Genomic DNA, 19668 nt, shown 5'->3' on the forward strand with positions numbered 1-19668 from the left:
GTCTTTGGAAAATTACCCAGAAGTAGGATTACTGAGTCCTTCTTTATTTCTTGTTTTAAAGTCAATTTTGTCTGGTATAAGTATTTTCTTTTCATTTCCATTTTCAAGAAATATCTTTTTCCCATTCTTTTACTTTCAGTTTGTGGTGTCTTTTGATCTGAAGTAAGTCTCTTATAGGCAGCATATGTAAGAGTCTTGTTTTCTCATCCAGTCAGCCTTATCTTTTGATTGGAGCATTTAATCCACTTACATTGAAAATAATTGTTGATAGATATGTAGTTATTGAAATTTTATCATTCATATTTTTTATTTTTTTAAATCAAATTCTGCTGGTTTGATTTTCTGTTAATATAGTTTTCATACATGAACTTTCCTTCAAAAACACAGGGTTCAATTGTCATAAATTGGTATTCATATTCTTTCATATATGGCTCTTAGATACCTCTTCAGATTTCACGCTCAGTACAGGAATTCTCCAGCCCTAGCTAAACAAAACATTTTTGTTCACAGAACTTGACTCAAGGGCTTTAAGACACATATTCTCAACTAGTATATTTTATACCCATTCTCACTCTCACCCAAATGTCAACATCCTACTTATATCCTACCTCCTTTCTGCTCACTCTTCTTAATTTCTGCACTTCTTATTGATTCTACTATTACATTTTACTGTGACTCATCTTTTATTTCTTGTTCCCACAACAGTGTCACAAGTTCTTGTTGAGGGTGAGGATAGTTTCCCGTCCCCATCCCAGATAACAGCCATAATTAATATTCTGGGGTTCAATATTTCCTACATTGAGTGGTAACCTGGAAGTCGGAAAAAGTCCATAGAGAAAATACCACAGAAGAGTTTTCTCTTCTGAAGGAAAGGTAGCACATTTTGTTCTGTTTTGTATTTTAATTTTATTGGAGAATAGTGGGGAACAGTGTGTTTCTCCAGGACCCATCAGCTCCAAGAGGTTGTCCTTCAATCTAGTTATGGAGGGCGTAGCTCAGCTCCAACTCCAGTTGCTGTTTACAATCTTTAGTTGCGGGGGCACAGCCCACCATCCCATATGGGAATTGAATGGGCAACCTTGTCATTAAGAGCTCAAGCTCTAACCAGCTGAGCCTTCCAGCCGACCCTCTGGCAGCTCAGCGGTGGCTCATTGTCTTCAGTTTAGTTGTGAAGGGCGCAGTTCACCGGCCCATGTGGGAATCAAACCAGCAACCCTGCTGTTCAGAGCTCACGCGCTAACCAACTGAGCCATCCAGCCATTCAAGGTAGCATGTATTGACATTTATTTATTCAATAATGTTTACTGAGATCTTGCTCTTTTTAAGAACTTCGACCAGGCTCCAGGATACCAGCAGTGAAGAAAACACTTTAGAGTATTTATTAATTATTGTTCTAGGCATACAGTATTATGCTTTCATAACTCTCTGGGGCCTATGTTTTTTAAAAATATTATCAGCCACATACCGTGCTAATATGTGCAAGATTGGAGAGGTGGAAATCCTGGTAATCTCAAAGCAGCAGGAGCATTCATTGAGGAAGAACCATATGAGCATCCTTCTCTCCGTGGCCATACTTTGCCAAGGAGACAGGCCTTTAACTCTGCTTTATCCATCAACACGGTAGAGTTTTTCCAGGCTGGCCTGATCTATGCCAAATTTGCCTCAGGGAAATCTAGAGAACGGACCTTCCTATTTTAAGAACTCATAAGCCATGAGGACAGGAGTCATCCAAACGTCTCCATTTTCAGAGTTCATGTCAATATTTCTTTCAGCTTCTTCTAACTTGCTTCAAAATAGGCTTGCACTTTGTGGTGATGCTAAAAAAATTACAGAGTTTTTAAAAAATCATAACCTATTGTATCTCAGTTCATCAAAAGTTCCTTTGGATTTTTGTATTCGAACCAATAAGAAATCTGTTACATAATACTTCTTTACAGCAGGAGTTACAAAAAGCATCTCCGTTAAATCTTTGTTGGAAATTAAAAACAAGTTTACTTCAATTTATTGTTATATGAATATCTGCATCCTGGCAATTTAATGAGAATTGCAAAAAATTTAGAATGAATTAGTTGACACCCTTAATAATTACATGGGATGATTAAATGTCTTCACAAAGACGATAATATCAACCTCTTCTAATGATCACTGGAACAACAATTATGTAGAAAAAAAACTTTTATTCTTTTTAAGGTTCTGTTTATGATAAAACTCTCAAAGAATCAACAGAACATATAGAAAATATATAGCAAGATATAAGACTATTTTCTTGCCATAAAACAACTTCAATATAGTCAAAATATCTATAAATCCTGGAAAATATATCCTTTAAACAAAATGGAACTAATTTAGAAATAGATAACAGAAAGATTTCTAGAAAACACTCTTACATTTTGAAAATAAATAACAGCCATAACTGTGTATCAAATAATAAGTCATTAAGAGAATAAGGAAATATTTTGAACCTAAATAAAGACAAAAATATAACTTATTAAAACTTGTCTTTACTCTCATATAACATTTTCATATGTACATAAAATATCTGTATCTATAAACTATCTACTAAAACTCGTTAGTGAGTTTAACAAGGTTGTAGGATGTAAAATATAAGATTAATTGTATTTCTAGAAATTGAAAGTTAAAAAATAAATACCACTTACAGTAGCATCAAAAGTTATGATAGCAATAAATCTGCAAAATTTATGTAGTGACTATACACAGAAGGCTCAAGACAAAAACACAAAACACAAAATAAAAAGTTGATAAGTTAGACTTCATCAAAATAAAACATTTCTTAGCTTCAAATGGCACTGGTAAGACAATGTAAAGACAAGACAGAGACTGGGAGAAAATAAATTCAAATCATATTTCTAATGAAAGACTTATATGAAAATATACAAAAAATTCTCAAAACTCAATTAAAAAAGCAACTAAAAACAAAACTCAATAGAAAGATGGCCAAAAGATTTGAACAGACAGTTCACCAAAGACGTTACATAAATAGCAAATAAGCACATGAAAGATACTCAGCATTAATATCCATTAGGCAAATGTGAAATAAGACTATGATGTGATATCACAATATACTTATTTTAAAGGCTAAAGTTTAAAAGACTGATCATACCAAATATTGCAAAGTATAGACACTGGAACTCTCATATACTGCAGGTAGACTGTAAAATAGTACAACTGCTTTGGAAAACAGTTTAGCGGTTCTTAAAAAGTTAAACATATGAGCCATTCCATTCATTCCTAGGTATTTCCCCAAGAGAAATTAAAGCCTATGTTCATACAAAGATATACACATGAGTGTTCACAGCAGCTTTATTAGTTATACTAAAGAACTGGAAACAAATCACAGTTCATCAACAAATGAATAAATAAACAAATGGTAGTATATCCATATAATGGATGTTATTCAACAATAAAAATGAATAAACTTGATCCATACAAGTAGAATGACTCACAAATGCTTAATGGAAGAAACCAGAAGAAAAAGAGTACAGTGCATGCTATATTATTCCATTCATAAAACATTTACACAATGTAAATTAATTTGTAGTGACAGAAAGTAACTGTGATTGCCTGGGGATAGGGATGGAATTGGGGGGCAGGCAGTATATGGGGCAGAAGTAGAAGAAAATATTAGGAAGGCCATGAGGAAATTTGGGGCATCATAATCTTGACAGTGGTGATGGTTTCATGGGTATATACGTAGATATCTGAATAGTGTACTTTAAATTTGTACAGCTTATTGTACGAGGTCTGACAATTAAGTTCGTGAAATTGTTTAAATGATGTTGCTAACCTTTTTTAATATCAGAGGGATTATTTATTATACATTTGTACCAACTGTACAAACAGTTAACCAACTTTCTATTTGGAAGTGCTGAAAAGGCTTCATGAAAAACTTAGATGAAAACGACCTGAACTTTTCACCAACAATTCATGGCTCTTGCATCACAACAATGCACCAGCTCACACAACACTGTCTGTGAGGGAGTTTTTAGACAGTAAACAAATAACTGTATTGGAATACCCTCCCTACTCACCTGATCTGCCCCTCAATGACTTCTGTCTTTACCCAAAGATATAGGAAATACTGAAAGGAAAACAATTTGATGACATTCAGGACATCAAGTGTACTACAACCACAACTCTGATGGTCGTTCCAGAAAAAGAGTTCCAAAATGGTTTTAAAGGGTGGACTAAGCACTGGCATCAGTGCACAGCTTCTCAAGGGAAGTGCTTCAATGGTGACCATAGTGATATTCAGCAATGTGTTATGTAGCACTTTTTGTAGGATGAGTTTGTGAACTTAATTGTCCTACTTCACGTGTAAGCTATATCTCAGTAAAGTTGTTTAAAAATGCTTTGGTCCATTTTGCACTTGGAATAAATTTTTTATCCATGGGCAATTTTTGTTAACAGCATGCATTGGTTACGTGGAAAATATCTATCACTGAATTAGACTGTCAAGCTGATAATGGTCTAAACAAATTTTCCAAGGTGATACTCTTCATTCAGGAGCTAAAATTCTTGTTGAATTTGCAGGCTTACTTAGTTCAGTGTCTTGAATGTATCTCTAAATACTAAAGTCTGAATAACCATAGCTTTTCAATTTTTCTTTTGTGTCAAAATGGTTACTATGAAAGTGGATAGTTAAGTTCACAACTCAATAAAAAAAGTGTTATTTCTTGAGACATTTATTATAATACAGTATTCAACAGCAGTGCTTTATGAGCAATTTCCATTTTGTCACACAGAATATTACAAAGATGTACACATAAAGACTGTGATTTAATATAATTAACATTTTTAACTGTTTCAGCAAGGACATTTTAAAATACAACTGTTTTTTCTCCTTCTTGTTTTGCACTGCTGTTTTTCAGTGAGGAGTACACTGTTTCCTAGTACTGTTTGTTGCAAGCAGTTTTACCCACCATTGCTTTTGTGCACGGTGAAAAAGATAAATAATGTCTTGGTGCTATTATGAAAATAGTTCTGACCTTTCAGCACCCAAAACTGTCTTGGAGAACCATAGGGTTTTGCAGACTACACTTAGAAAATCATTGGAAATTGTAATATAATTGAAACATAGATAAAAATGAGGTATTGTTAAGGCAAAGAGTACAAGAAACAAAATAAGAGCAATTAAAAACACCTTGGAAATAAACTAAACAAATAAATTATGTTCAAAATATGAAGCATACTAAAATGTGGCACAATTTTAAACAGTTCAGCGCATGTCTTAAACAAGAATGCCAGTAACATTTTCCTTGCATGGTCCAGGGTTCCTGACATTGGAACACTCAAAAAAGAAATATAATCCTTGTATATTTTTTTGGCAGATGTGAACAGTATTTGTATAGTCACATAATTCAGATCTTGTTTATGTGTTTCCAACTTTTAGAGTGGATAAATCATGTAAGACTTAGTTGGGATTGCAAAACAGATTCATGTATTAACATCGTGTGAAAGAAAGCTCACTAAGGACAGGATGTGGCCATGGAAACTGGCAGGAAAGATGAAGAGAAAGAACAAGGCTGCTAAAAATAGGAGGCAAGAATACCACTGAAAGTTGATTGAAGTAGGAACACAGATAAATATATATATATATATATATATGTATATGTATATGTATATGTATATGTATATGTATATACACACACATATATACATATATGTATATATATGTGTGTATGTATGTATATATGTATGTATATATGTATGTATGTATGTATATATGTACAATTGTAATAACAATATAAATAATATTGCAAATACCAGCATTTAAAGGAGAAGTTGTGGAGGAATGTGATGGCAACAAATTAGCTAAATCTGCAGTTTCCAGGGTACGGTGATCAGTAATTAACTGTCGTAACTGGTGAATCAAGATTACAGTAGACTAGTCATGGAAACAGATTCTAAAATAATTAAAAAATATAAACAGTAGAATTCTGTTTCTAGGAAATAGGACTGAGGTAAGGAGGAAGAATCATGCTTTGCAACATTATGTTTTCTGTAGTGCTTTCTTCAAAGAAAAGCCATTATTAAATGAATAATTATATAAGTAAAAGATGTTATACAATATACTCAATAATATGCATTAATTTACATATTATATTTTAATTATATAAACGATTTATACTGTATTTAAGTATATTTATGTATCACGCTACTATACAATATGTAAATATGATTAATTATAAAAATGGATAATGAATAAATTATACACATAAATAAATATTTGACCTGTGGTTTAACACATATATATTGCTCTCATGATAATGATGTCTTAAGCCTTTAAAGTTCAATCCCTTTGAGTTTATATGCTTTGTTTAGTCTTTATATTCTAATGCTTAATATCGTGTCTAACATATATGGCAAGTGTTCAATAACCATTGAGTGACTGTATAACTGCCATGATATTGTTGTAGCTCCAAGGCATATTGTGGCGTCCTTTAAATAATTTCATCTACTACAACCTCACTTTTTTCCGCCAACCCAAAGTCTAGCCCATAAGTGCCCATTTTCAAGAAAGGGAATGGAGGAATGTGATATTTTGGGACTGTCTACTCTTTGCCTCGTGCACCATTTTATTTAATCTTTACAATACATATGAATTATGATAGCAAGACCATTGCAGCCATCTTGTATCTCCTGCTTGCAGATTGCTAGGCAAATGGAAAAGCCTCAATAAAGAGTCACTGGATAAACAAATATCATTGAAAGACAAAGTTATTTTAATTAAAAAAGAGAGGAAGCAAAGCATTAAAACCTTTAAGCAACTGTTTTTCAGAGTTATACTAAAACCAGTAAATGGTTTGAAAAGGTACATCTTGCCAAGCTCTGAGTCTGGGAATCCACATTATGTCCTAGTGTGGAACTGGGAATCAGTCTATCAACTCTGTTCAGTATGTGTTGTTGTTGTTGTCGTTTTTTTCTAAATTAGTCTAGTTTTATTTGTTTTGAAGGAAAGGACTTCATGTCTGACCCTTAAACGATATTCCAGAATAATGATGACAATGTCTGTTCCGTCCTTGATTTACAGGCTGATTCTATGCAGCTATTTTCCTAAATTGTGCTACAGCTCTTTGAGTGGAACACTACTGATTTTGAGTCCCCAAATTTTTCCATAAAAACCTTGTAGGAAATTGAAGTGCAAGTGAAAGTAGCTCTGATGGTTAACATTCTTACAACCTATGTGAATCTGACTGCCTGAATTTTATCATAAAGCATGTTAAGGAAGAATAAACTAGCTGTTAGGGAAATACAAATCAAAACCACAATGAGATGCCACCTCACACTTGTTAGAATGGCTATCATCAAAAAGATAAGTAATAACAAGTGTTGGAGAAGCTGTGGAGAAAAAGATACCCTTATATATGGCTGGTGGGAAGGTAAATCGGTACAACCTCTGTGGAAAACCATATGGAGGTTCTTCAAAAAATTAAGAATAGAATTACCATTCCCTATTCTGCGTATCTACCCCCAAAAAGTCTGTAAACATTTGTCTATAAAGATATATGTACCTTTATGTTCACTGCAGCTTTATTCAAGGTGGTCAAGACATGAAACCAACCAAAGCGTCCTTCGATAGGTGATTGGATAAAGAAGATGTGGTACATACATACAGTGGGATATTACTCGGCCATAAGAAAAGACGAAATGCTGCCATTTGCAACAACATGGCTGGATCTACGCTAAGTGAAATAAGTCAGACAGAAATAAGTCGAGATTTATATGATTTTTCACTCATATGTGGGATGTAAATCTGAAAGCAAAAAATGAACAAGACAAACAAACAAAGATACAAAAAAACTCGTATATACAGACAACAGTTTAATGGTTACCAGAGGGTAAGTGGTGGTAGAAGAGGATAAAGAGGGTCAAATATATGGTGATAGAAGGAAAACTGACTCTGGGTGGTGAACACACAAGGAAATATACAGTTGATGTTCTATACAAATGTACACTTGAACACTATATAATTTTACTAACCAATGTCACCCCAGTAAATTTAATAAAGTAAAACAAAACAAAGAAAAAAGAATAAGCTAGGTCTTGTCTTGCCATTGTCTTTGAAGATTTACCAAGCAACTTGTCTTAGACATGACGACTTAATTCAAACATATTTCATTTTCTGTTAGATATATCAGTTCCATGTACAATCATGAGCATGTGTGCACGTGCACGCGTGCACACACACACACACACACACACACATACACACACACACACACTCCATACCAAGAGAGAAGCCATACCTCACCTATAGATGCTGGCCAAAATGCAGCTTTTGGTTTGGTATCTTCTGTACCAGTGCACATATATCTTTATAGACAAATGTTTACAGACTTTTTTGGGGTAGATACCCAGAAGAGGAAATGGTAATTCTATTCTTAATTTTTGAGGAACCTCCATATGGTTTTCCACAGTGGTTGTATCAATTTATATCCCCACCAGCAGTGTATGAGGGTTTCTTTTTCTCCACAGCCTCTCCAACACTTATTACTGGTATTGGTGATGATAGCATTTCTAACAGGTGTGAAGTGGTATCTCATTGTGGTTTTGATTTGTATTTCCCAAATAGCTAGTTTATTCTTTCTTAACATGCTTCACGATAAAATTCAGCTAGTCAGATTCACATAGGTTGTAAGAATGTGCTACACTTAGTAACCAGACTAATAATAAATGTCGTATAAATCCCTAAAAATAGACCACTGCCAATTTTCATATAATCTACAAATAGTTGGAAAAACAACATGAGATTCATTTTTTCAAGGATGTTCTCTTTTTGTTAGTTTGCTTTACTATTCCAAGATAATGTTAAATAATAGAAATAAATTGCTTTGGATCAGTTCTGAATTACATTTCAAATCCAGTAAGCGGATGCTTATTTCACATTGTTCTGTCTTGCCTCTTTCCAACTTGCACTTCATGAGTTGTGTTTAGTTCAGGCCCAGTATTCAGAAACTCAAACAGGAAGCATCTGGGGATTCTCTGTTTTGAAGTGTGAATGGGTCAGAGACAGCCTAGAGAGGTGAGAATATTGCTTGCTTTCAAAGTGGATGAAATTTCTGCTCCCACTCAAGTTTGATGGACATCATCGTCTTTTAGATATCTCACCAATTCCTATCAAATAGAATGTAAAAACGTATTTCATGTAAAGCATTCTGACATTAGTAGATGGGAAAATTCCAGTTTTTAAAATTTTAATTTACACTATATGTACATATTTAATATTCTTACTGTTTGGATCAGACTTCACTACTGGAATTTTCACCTCCCAGACAGGTCAATATGATTACGTTCTGTCTCCTCCTTGGTGCCCCTTTTGGTGTCATTTCTGCTGTCCCAAACATGGGCTCAAATGATTGTCATTAACAGAATTACAGGGTCCTCAAAGTTAGTTTTTTACCTTTGTCACCTTTAATGCCTAGTGATGGTCAAAAATGTTGCACTTACCTCGGGCATATTTATCTTCTACTTTGGTCATTTTTTTAAAGTTATGAATATATTGACCTTAAATAGTTTAGATACTCTTTTTAACTCCCTGTTGTCACATCTGCAAAATAGTATAATGCATGCCTCATGAGGATTAAATAAGATAATACATGTTCGTCAAACTTTAGTCATGTGAGTATCAATTTTGAAAATTTTGCCAGAATAATTATTTATTAAATGTGTTGAATCCATTTAAATAATAAGTACAATTATTTAAATAAGAAAATTTATATTATAAAAAGTAAATGATAAATGAATACTCAGTAGTACTTTCTATAAATTGATGATAATAAAAATAACACAACAAAAAATAAAATATTAAATGTTTAATATGTAATAAAAATAGCTTAATATGTAATATATAATAAAAGTAATAAAAACAAAATAAATAACAATTTATAATAAAAATAAATGTTTAACATATAAAAATAATATGTAATAAAATAAAATTTTAATATATAAAAATACAAATAAGAAACAAATAATTTATAAAATACATAACTGAAAAAGTTCCTGAATGAGTAAAGGAAATTATTAAAGATCAGTCAGCCACGAACTCAACATTGGACTCAGTATTGCTTTCTTCAAGATGAAGAAGAGTTTCTTTGTCTCTAAGACATCTCAGTTTTTCTTTTGATATCAATTAGCATAGGAACACCAAATGATATGTGTCTGTAGCAAGGATAAATACTATATCATTACTCAGATTGTCATTTAAAATTTTAATAGAGGTGGGAGACTATGTGTAGGAGACATGCAATTATTTGTTAATTTAGCTCAAGATAATTTGGATTATCAAAAAGACACCTCATGTCTAAGTATCAGAAGGCTCTTTCAGAACTATCCAGTGTTTCAGAGGTGAATTAAGTACATGAACCGGCAAATGTGTTTTCTGAGAAAAATTTGTAATTTTTTTCAAGGGATATTATAAATAAATTTATAAGAAAAAATATTTAAATTGGCTAAATGTTTATACAAAGATACCAAACATTTCTTATCTTAAAAGAATATCGAAAAAGTTAAAGGTGAAGACAAGGAAAAGCTACTACAGAATATGCATGAATGGATTAAAAAAACAAAAATTCCAGCATTGCTGCATATTTGCCCGAGACTCAGCTGCAGGTGGGAACTAACTTAACAGGAAGCTGGAATTTGCCAGCGGTGCTCCCTTTGCCACTGGGTTTAGAGGCCTGCGCCTCAATGCAGGCAGGATTGTGGCTCCTAATCCACTACTCAAGCCATGAATGGGTGAGCACACAGGGGAGCATAGCACAGGCCTAGAGAGAAGCATACATGTGACAAATTATGTCATAGTATAATAAAATCTATAAAGTTGGAAAGTCCTGGAAACCTGTATGCTTCCAACATGCTATCGCTCTGATAGACAATGCCCTTTGGTTGAAAACAGACATCTACCTGGCATCAGGAGTAGAATCGGCAAGACTTGGAGATAGGATGGATGTGAGAGTGAGAGGACTTAGGATGTATCTAAACTCTAGAAACAACTACATAGCCGTGAGCTGCATAACCTTTCAATCAAAAAGCAATGGTCCCAAAAGATTAGAATGAAGCTGAAAATTGCCTGTCTCCTAGTGACTTCATAGCTGTCGTAAAGTTCTAACGTAACATATCACTCACATGTTTGTGGAGATGCTGGTGTACAGTGTTGATGAGATCTGCAGCAATGTGCAGTCATGCCTGAAGCCTTCACACTCACTCACACTAGCTCACTGACACACCTAGGGTATCTTCCAGTCCTGTAAGCTCCATGCATGGTTAGTGCTATATACAGGTGTACCACTTTTATCTTTTATTCTGTATTGTTAATGTACCTTTTCCATGTTTAGATACACAAATACTTAACCAATGTGTTACAGTTGCCCACAGTATTCAGTATAGTAGCCTGCTATACAGGTTTGCAGCCTAGAAACAATGTAGTCTACCATATAGCCTGGGTGTGTAGTATGGGGTTCCATACAGGTTTGTACACTCAATGATCACAAAACAACAAAATTGCCTAAAGACATATTTCCCAGAATGTATCCCTGTCATCAAGTGGCACATGACCATACTCTAAAAAAGTAGTAACATTCAGAGGTAAGGATATAGGAAAGACACAGAGCTTTGATGATAGTGATGTGAGGAAGAGTGCAGGGATAAACAGTGATGAGCTCAATGTTGATGTGTTAAGTTCTAAGTATTTATATAGTAGAGATATCCAGGAGTTGGAGGGCATATTTACACTACTCATGAAATATTAAAAGGATCCAAGGATGTTAAGAGGCCACAAAAAGTATTAAAGGCACAGGCAAAAATAATCTTAAAGATGCTGGTGTACATTGGAGACACTAACAGAAATCACAAGGAGAAAGGTGGAGGCGGGTAGGGGCAAGCAGTGAGGTTTTTTCTGGAATAGTCAGAAGACAGCTCATGTCATATACTCAGATCAAGGTAAGGTGGGCAAAGGGATGTGTACTTGTTTTGTTCCAAAAGCAATATCGAATTTTAAGGTGGAAAATGATTGATTTGGCCAACATATTAAAACGATTTTCTGGTTTCTATGTGGACAGTGGATTCACAGCATGTTGGAGAAAAAGCAGGGAGGCAAAATAGAAGGTAATTATAATGGTCCTGGAAAGGGAGGGAGGAGGCTTGATGGATGGTATCAGCAGAAATGGAAAACAGGAGTCAGATATGGAGCAGTAATTTTCAACCTTTTTTTTTTTTACTGCAATTTAAATTGAAAAACTAGCAAATTTCTAACCTCTAAGGTATGTGTCTGAGAGAGGCTTGTATGTAACTGAAACAAAATTTCATGAGATGATGCTAATTTTGTAACTGTTAAGAAATGGTGACATTTTGATATAATTTTATCTTTCTTCCTGTTCTATTTATTTTAAGAATTCTACTTGTGACCCACTGTAATGATTTCACAATTCATTAATGAGTTGTGGTACAATATAGGTTTGCTGGTAGAACCTATAGAAGTTGATGTAAACTAGATATGGGAAGTAAGAAAAGTGGGAGAATCAAGTTAGACTCCAAGGTGTGGGCTGTGAAGTGTAGTTTGACAGAACAACTGACTATTCCCCAGAAAGCCAATGTGGTAGTGAGGACATTAGGTTATATAATAGCCCTATGGGTTCATATGATGTCTGTTAAAAATACAGATAAGTGTGATACGAACATGTGTGCAAGTATTTGCATGGGTATATGATTTTTCTCTTTCAGTACATTTCTAAGAGTTAAATGGATGTCAAGCGACAACAACACTGGAAAAAATAGAAGACAGCAGGAAAATAGGCAGACCAGATCTCAGATAGATTGACTCCATAAAAGAAGCCATTGGCTTGAGTCTTCAGGAGCTGAGTAGGGCAAGACATTTTGGACATCACCCATTCACAGGGTCAGCATGAGTCAGAGCTGACTAAATGGCATGTAACACACACATAAGGTAAGAGTTCTTAAAAATTAAAATTATATTTAATTTTTAAAGAAACTGCCAAACAGCTTTCTATAGTGATTTGTATTCTTTTCCATTCCCACCAGTAATACACAAGGGTCTCAGTTCCTTCACATCCTCACAAACACTTGGTATTACCAGTCGTTTTAATTTTATCAATTCTAATAGGTGTGTAATTATTATTTTTTTGATTTAACTTTATTGGGGTGACAATGGTTAGTAAAATTACATAGGTTTCAAGTGTACAGTTCTGTATCACATCATCTATATATCACATTGTGTTCACCAACCAGAGTCAGTTCTCCTTCCATCACCATATAGTTGATCCCATGTACCCTCACCTACCACCTCCCACCCCTTATCCTCTGGGACAACATGGACAGATCTTGAGGTGTGTAGTGATTTTAATATGCATTTCTCTAATGACTAATGACAGTGACTAATGACATTAGTACTGATTTGCCATTTGAATGATCTTTTGTGAAGTGTCTCTTCAAATCTCTTGCCCATTTTTTAAAAATTAGGTTAGTGTTGAGTTTTCAGAATTATTTGATTCTTCTGGATCAAAGTCTTTTATTAAACACAGGATTTGTAAACATTTTTCCCCAGTATTTGGCTATTTCATTCTCTCTCTCAACAGTGACTTTTGAAGAGTAAAGGTTTTAAGTTTTGATGTAGTTTTAAGGGAGTGGGGAAAGTGCAGAAAGTATGTGTCTTTGGATATATTTGTGTGAGGTATTTTCTCTTTTACTTTGAAGACCTGTGACTTAGGAGGTTTTTTTTTTTTTTTTTTCCCTTTCTCTCCAGTAAGCAGATCATGAGTCATCTAATTTATTATTTGAACAGGGCAGGTGACAATGATGTGCAGTAATGTTCCAGGTGTGGCAGTGAAAATGAACAGAAGGTATCTTTCAGATATTTCTGATTTCAGCTGGGACACAAGAATTCTCGACTAGGTGATGGCAACAATAGCACAGTAATTTATTATAGTGCAAACAAGTTCTGATAGTGTTGTGGAGTAACCCATTCTCCTTGGCAAAGTTTTATATTTGGGTTACAATAGCAAGGTAGGACTGTCCTTTTCCAAAAAGAACACCCTACCACCCCACTATCCCCCCTCCCTCACCCCACACCCCCCAGGGGAGGATTCCTGAAGAAGGAGGGCAGAAGGAAGCTATGCTGAGGTGTGTGTAATTGAGGGCTGTTTTTTTCTGATGCTGTGGTAAATTCTTATTTGCCAAACCTCCCGATGAGGATCCAGGCATCCTAGTTATATATTTGAAGTATATATCAGCCTGGTTCCTTATACAAAATACTAAATAAATTTAATCCCTTTCTGCCAAGAAAAAGTCTGAAGTAAAAGTTAATTATGATTGAAAAGTATTTGCAGAGATCATGTTGGAAACAAAAATTAAAATAAATGAAAACTTTATCAGTTTGCTTGGATCATGAATTGGTCCCCTGAACACATTTAGTTTTTCTCATTGGCATCACCCATATCCAACCCAGTCATATCCCAGCAGATATTGGCTCTTCTTAATTATAATATGTGCTTTTGTTAGAATAATAAAAATTTACGTATGTCTCCTAAGAAATGCCTATCAAAATAAGACACTCTAGTTAGATTGCTTTAACTAGAAGCAATCTAGTTAGATTGCTCTTTTCATTCATTAAATAATCTATTAACTTAAAAAAAAATTCCTTGCCACATGACGAGAAGAAATTAAAACATCTATACCAATGCACTCAATATCACTTAATAAAACAGAATGAAATAGGTGACAAAAATGAAGCAAGGAAAACATTGGCAGGAATCAATGTGAATCCAGATTTGAGTTTAGTATATGCCACCACTTGAATCCGATACACTTGCCAAATTTATGATATCAATTTGGCACTAAGCTATACATTAAACCATCTGAAGTGGGAAACATGATTAGGTAGGTGATTCATGGCATCCATAAAATTAAATAACACAAATGCTGTTCAGGAGAAACACATTATTCTTGGTACTGAAACAAGAGAGAAATTCCTAACCACATGTCCTAGAGAATGATAAGAACTGGATTTATGTCTACGATGAATTGCTTCAACTCTGTTTCATAAAAGAAGGTTCATAGGTCCTTTCATCAGCAGGCAGCAGGTTCTGTGATGGATATTTAGGTAAAGGACTTTGTCTGATCTGCTGGTGTTATTAGAAACACACTTCTGTAGGTAGCATAGCACACTAACTAATCGTACCTTTTAGATTTTTTTGAGCATATACAAGTCCTTTATAGTGATTTCCCCCTCAGATCATGGGCATTAATTGCCACTACCAAAGATAGGTGTCTATTCTTTCCTTAACAGAGAAACACCCCTACCGAGGCCCTGAGTTAGACAGCAGTTTCCAAACCATGCACCATGTCACACACATTCTCAGATGTGTTCTCAAGTATTAGATTAACAGTAATTCTGTAGGAAATTACAACTGAGAAACTGCAAGCTGAGCCCATTAACATAAATATACTTGCTGCTGGACTTGTCAGAACCTTTAAAATATTTATTACACAATAGATTAATCTCTAAGAGGTATATGTGTTATTTTGTGTTTTCCAAGTATATTTTTCAAAAGGAATCCTTCTCTTTTGCAGAGAATCTCAGAGCTATTTCAAAAAAAAAAAAATACTCTTGAGACCCTCCACATTCTTTTATTGTGCACTGTGCATTTGGATTAATTCCAACTTTGACTCAAAATCAATCCTATAAAGAGCGAGTTACATATATTCTGACACTGATATGTGTGTAGCACTTTGAGTTGCTCTTTTGGCACTGACTACTGTTTAAATAACAATGAGATGTATTAGCTTGATGGAATTTTGAAGAAATAACTTCTGAAATACTATTTGTTTTTTGAGCTCTGAACTCAAGTGTATGCCATAAATTTCTTTAAAGATCATGTTCTACCTGATCTTTGCCTTCTAAGTCGTGGAAAGGACTTTGGCCAAAAGTAATAAAATCTGATCTAAGAAAATAGAGAGATTGATTTAAGTTTCATATGGTGCCATTTTCTAATGAAAAGTATTAATACAAAGGATTCAAAGACTCCTAGAGACAATATTAAAATGCTGGCAGCACATAGCTATGTTATTTTTTTAAAATTGCCCTCAAATATATATATATATAAATAAATAAAATAGGAGTGTAAACAATGAACTTCATATTGTGACAATAGTATTATATACAAATTATGCAGTCATTTAGATATGAAAAATATAATGAAAAATGAAAATAAGCCTGAATATACCAAATGCTAGAAAGCATGCAGAGCAACTGGAACTCTTATACTGGAGGGGATGCTAAAAGGTACATACACTGGAAAAGAGTTTGGCAGTTTCTTAATATTAAAACATATCCTTGCTGTACTATGAATTAAAATAGGAATAGGGTATATATCCTTTCATTACTTCTATAATGAGATTATTCATAGTAATGTGCAAATTATAATATTTTATGTTTTCTATATTTAAACTATAAAAATATTGCCATGCAAGAAAAAAACAAATAATAGATATGGTTTTCAAATTAAAAATGAGTATTGTTTAAGCTTATGAACATGGTTGAATCATCCTTATGTTTGGCTTGTAGTTATTCTAGTCAGTACTTTTGCTTTCTATGCATAGCCAATACGCATATTTTGAGATTTGAATTTCAGATTTACATATCCAACTGCTGCAACCACGTCTACATAGATGTCTTTAGTTATCTCATATTATTTTGAAAGCCTAATATTCCCGTTTTTCTATTGTAGTAAATAACAGCTCCATTCTTTATCTGCTTAAACCAAACTTTTAACTATGCATGTCTCCTCAGCCATTGTGTTAGTAAACCTGGTCATCTTTACCATCAAAATGTATCCAGAATCTTTCCACTTCTCACCACTTCCACTGAAAACACCCAATTGAACGTCACCGACATGTACTGCTTAAATTATATCAGTGACTTCTGAATGGTCCCATGCTTTCACTCTCCCCCCTATTGTTGATTCTTCACAGAGAAACCAGTCTGATGGTTTTAATACCTATGTTAGATTACGTGACACCTCTGTTCAAAACCTTCCAATGTTTTTTTGTCTATATGAGTTAGGGCACCATTAGCCTCCAGTAAAACAACTGAAATACAAAAATCACATTATATGCTTAAATTTTACTTACATAGTGTCCTGAGTGATGGTTAGCTCTCCTCCAAATAATGATTCAGAGACCAAGACATTTTCCATACTGAGTCTTTGTCTTTCATCATATAGTTTCCAAATTTGAAAAAGGCGGACCTAAATTACACATAGAGTGTGAACTCATCTATGTAAACTAATGTCTCTGAACGAACCTTGAACATAAGATGAACATTAAAATATTAATGAGGCTCTAACCTGATTGGTGGGATTATGATGACTTACTTTTTTTTTTAAAGCATTTCCTACATTTTCCTACATTTCTACAGGGAACATACATTATTTTTATAATCTTAGAAAAATAAACCTTTAAAGATAGTGATGTAAGAGCAGGCTTCCAGTAAAATTCCCCAAAATTGACTCAGTGACTAAAGAGAAAGATATATGGAGAGGTATTAGGAACTGAATTGTGACTCTCCACAATTCATATGTTGAAGCTCAGGCCCCCAAAATGACTGTGTTTGGAGATAGGACCTTTATAGAAGTAATTAAGGTTAAATGAGGTCAAAGGTGGTCCTTGTAAGAAGAGGAGAACAACAGGGGTAAGAACTAAATATCCCCTGATTTGGAAGGGTAAAGGCTGGAGTTATGGCAGCACCAAGGAGAAGGTCTGCCTTTCTTGCTTTCACCTTGAAGTCACCTTGATGTGTTTTTTTTAGTAGAAAGACGACTACACCATGTGCTACTATTTCTACTATTTTAACCCAGTTTTTCAAAAACAGAGTTGGATCCCTCTGTTGTAGTTAATGAACTCTGTAACCCACATGTGGTCAAGATTGGTGGTGAGAACTATGGCTAAGATTGACCCACTCAAATAGGAGTCATTTGGGCCTTTAGGGTCAATAACATCAAAGGAGAATGAGATCATCTAGGGTGGAGGGAATTATACACTTTCTCACAAAAGAGAAAACCCATGGGCTGAGATGCTTTTCCACAAGCAAATTCTCATTTTTCCTAATTGTCAAATTGTCCAAAATCAAAAGACATGTTTTATGACTGGAAATCCTCCCCAGTAGGCCATGGAAACTCCCTAACCTTAATGAAGAGAAATTACAGGAAGAATACCTGAAATGGTCTTTTTGTGTGACGGGAGTAGAAGATGCCAAGGAGAAGAGAACTAAGATAAGGAAAACTGGCCACCACTACTGCAGTTCCAACTCACTGATAAAGCATTGGGACTTTTGGAGATTGATCACGTTCATAGTTTCTCCTCCACTCCCTTTGGCTGATAAGAGAAATCTAAGCTCCAAAGTGCTACATCTAGCTGGAGGGATCCTACCAAGCAATAGTCACCGCATCTTTTTGGAGGAAAAAATAAACAAACAAAAAAAAAGACATGAAACGACCTGTACCCATTCAAGAATAAACCAATCAGGAATGGGAGGGGGGTGGAGATGGACATACTTTGAGTATTACCTTCTAGGAAATTAAGAATATTTTAGGTACTATTCTTTTACGCACACAAAGAAGTTAAGTAGGAAGGAAATTTGAAGAAAAAGATTATATGATAAAAAAAAAAGACAAAATAGGAGAAGAGAGTTAAGAAGAGAAATTGGAAAACAAATAATATCATTGTAGAACTTAAAGTAGAGCCAGAAGGAGAAACAAACAGTGAAGACAAATATAAGCTTTAGTTAGAAAGCATTAGAAAACAAGAAATGAAAATGGTCAGACCGATATATGAATATGGAAGACAAATGGGATCTGGTAAACAGATAAATCACATTTGTGAAGAAATGTAAAAAAAATATAAATAAAGCAGAAACAGTAAGAAAAAATGCAATAGCAGGAAACTTCCTTAAGCACAGGAAGATTAAAATTTGAGGTTTAAAGAGGGCTACCTCTTCAAGATATTCCTACCAAAGAAATAACACCAAGATGATTAAAATTTCAAGGGCACAAAAATATTTTATGAGTGCCTCCTAGAAAACTGTTTCTACATGATTTAGCATTTTGTAAGCAGTGAGACTCAGTATCACATGAATTAAAAACTATGACACAGAAGACTTTTTATAATTACCAGAGTGCTATGTCTTGTGTTAGTTATAAATGTATTGCTTCTCATCTCCAAATTCATACTTTGTTGATTGATCTGTGAGAATGGATCAGAGTCCTTTAAATATTTTTCCTATGATAGCTGACATGATGTTAAGCTGTGTCAGGAGTGAGACTTGGACAGTCATTGTTAAAGGAAAGTGTTTCCCTCTCTGGTTCCCACGTGCTTACTTGGCACTGTCCTACAGTACTGGGGGATTCTCCAGGGCCCAGTGCCTGCAGTGCTTGGCAGTCAGCTGCTTCACCCTCTCAGGTGGTTTTGTCGGGAAGCACCTCCTTGTCCTGGTGAACAGTTTTCTCAGTCATCTATCTTAGAGGGCTGATTTGTTGGTTCAAAAATCTCAGGAGCTTCCTGGGTGAAATCTGACACTGGCCCTCATAAGCAGACTGCAAGGAAAGACTGAAGACAGAGGCAGACCGGTCCAAATTGGTT

The sequence above is a fragment of the Rhinolophus hipposideros genome (genome assembly GCF_964194185.1).
Source record: "Rhinolophus hipposideros genome assembly, chromosome: 18".
In the NCBI taxonomy this organism is placed as follows: Eukaryota; Metazoa; Chordata; class Mammalia; order Chiroptera; family Rhinolophidae; genus Rhinolophus; species Rhinolophus hipposideros.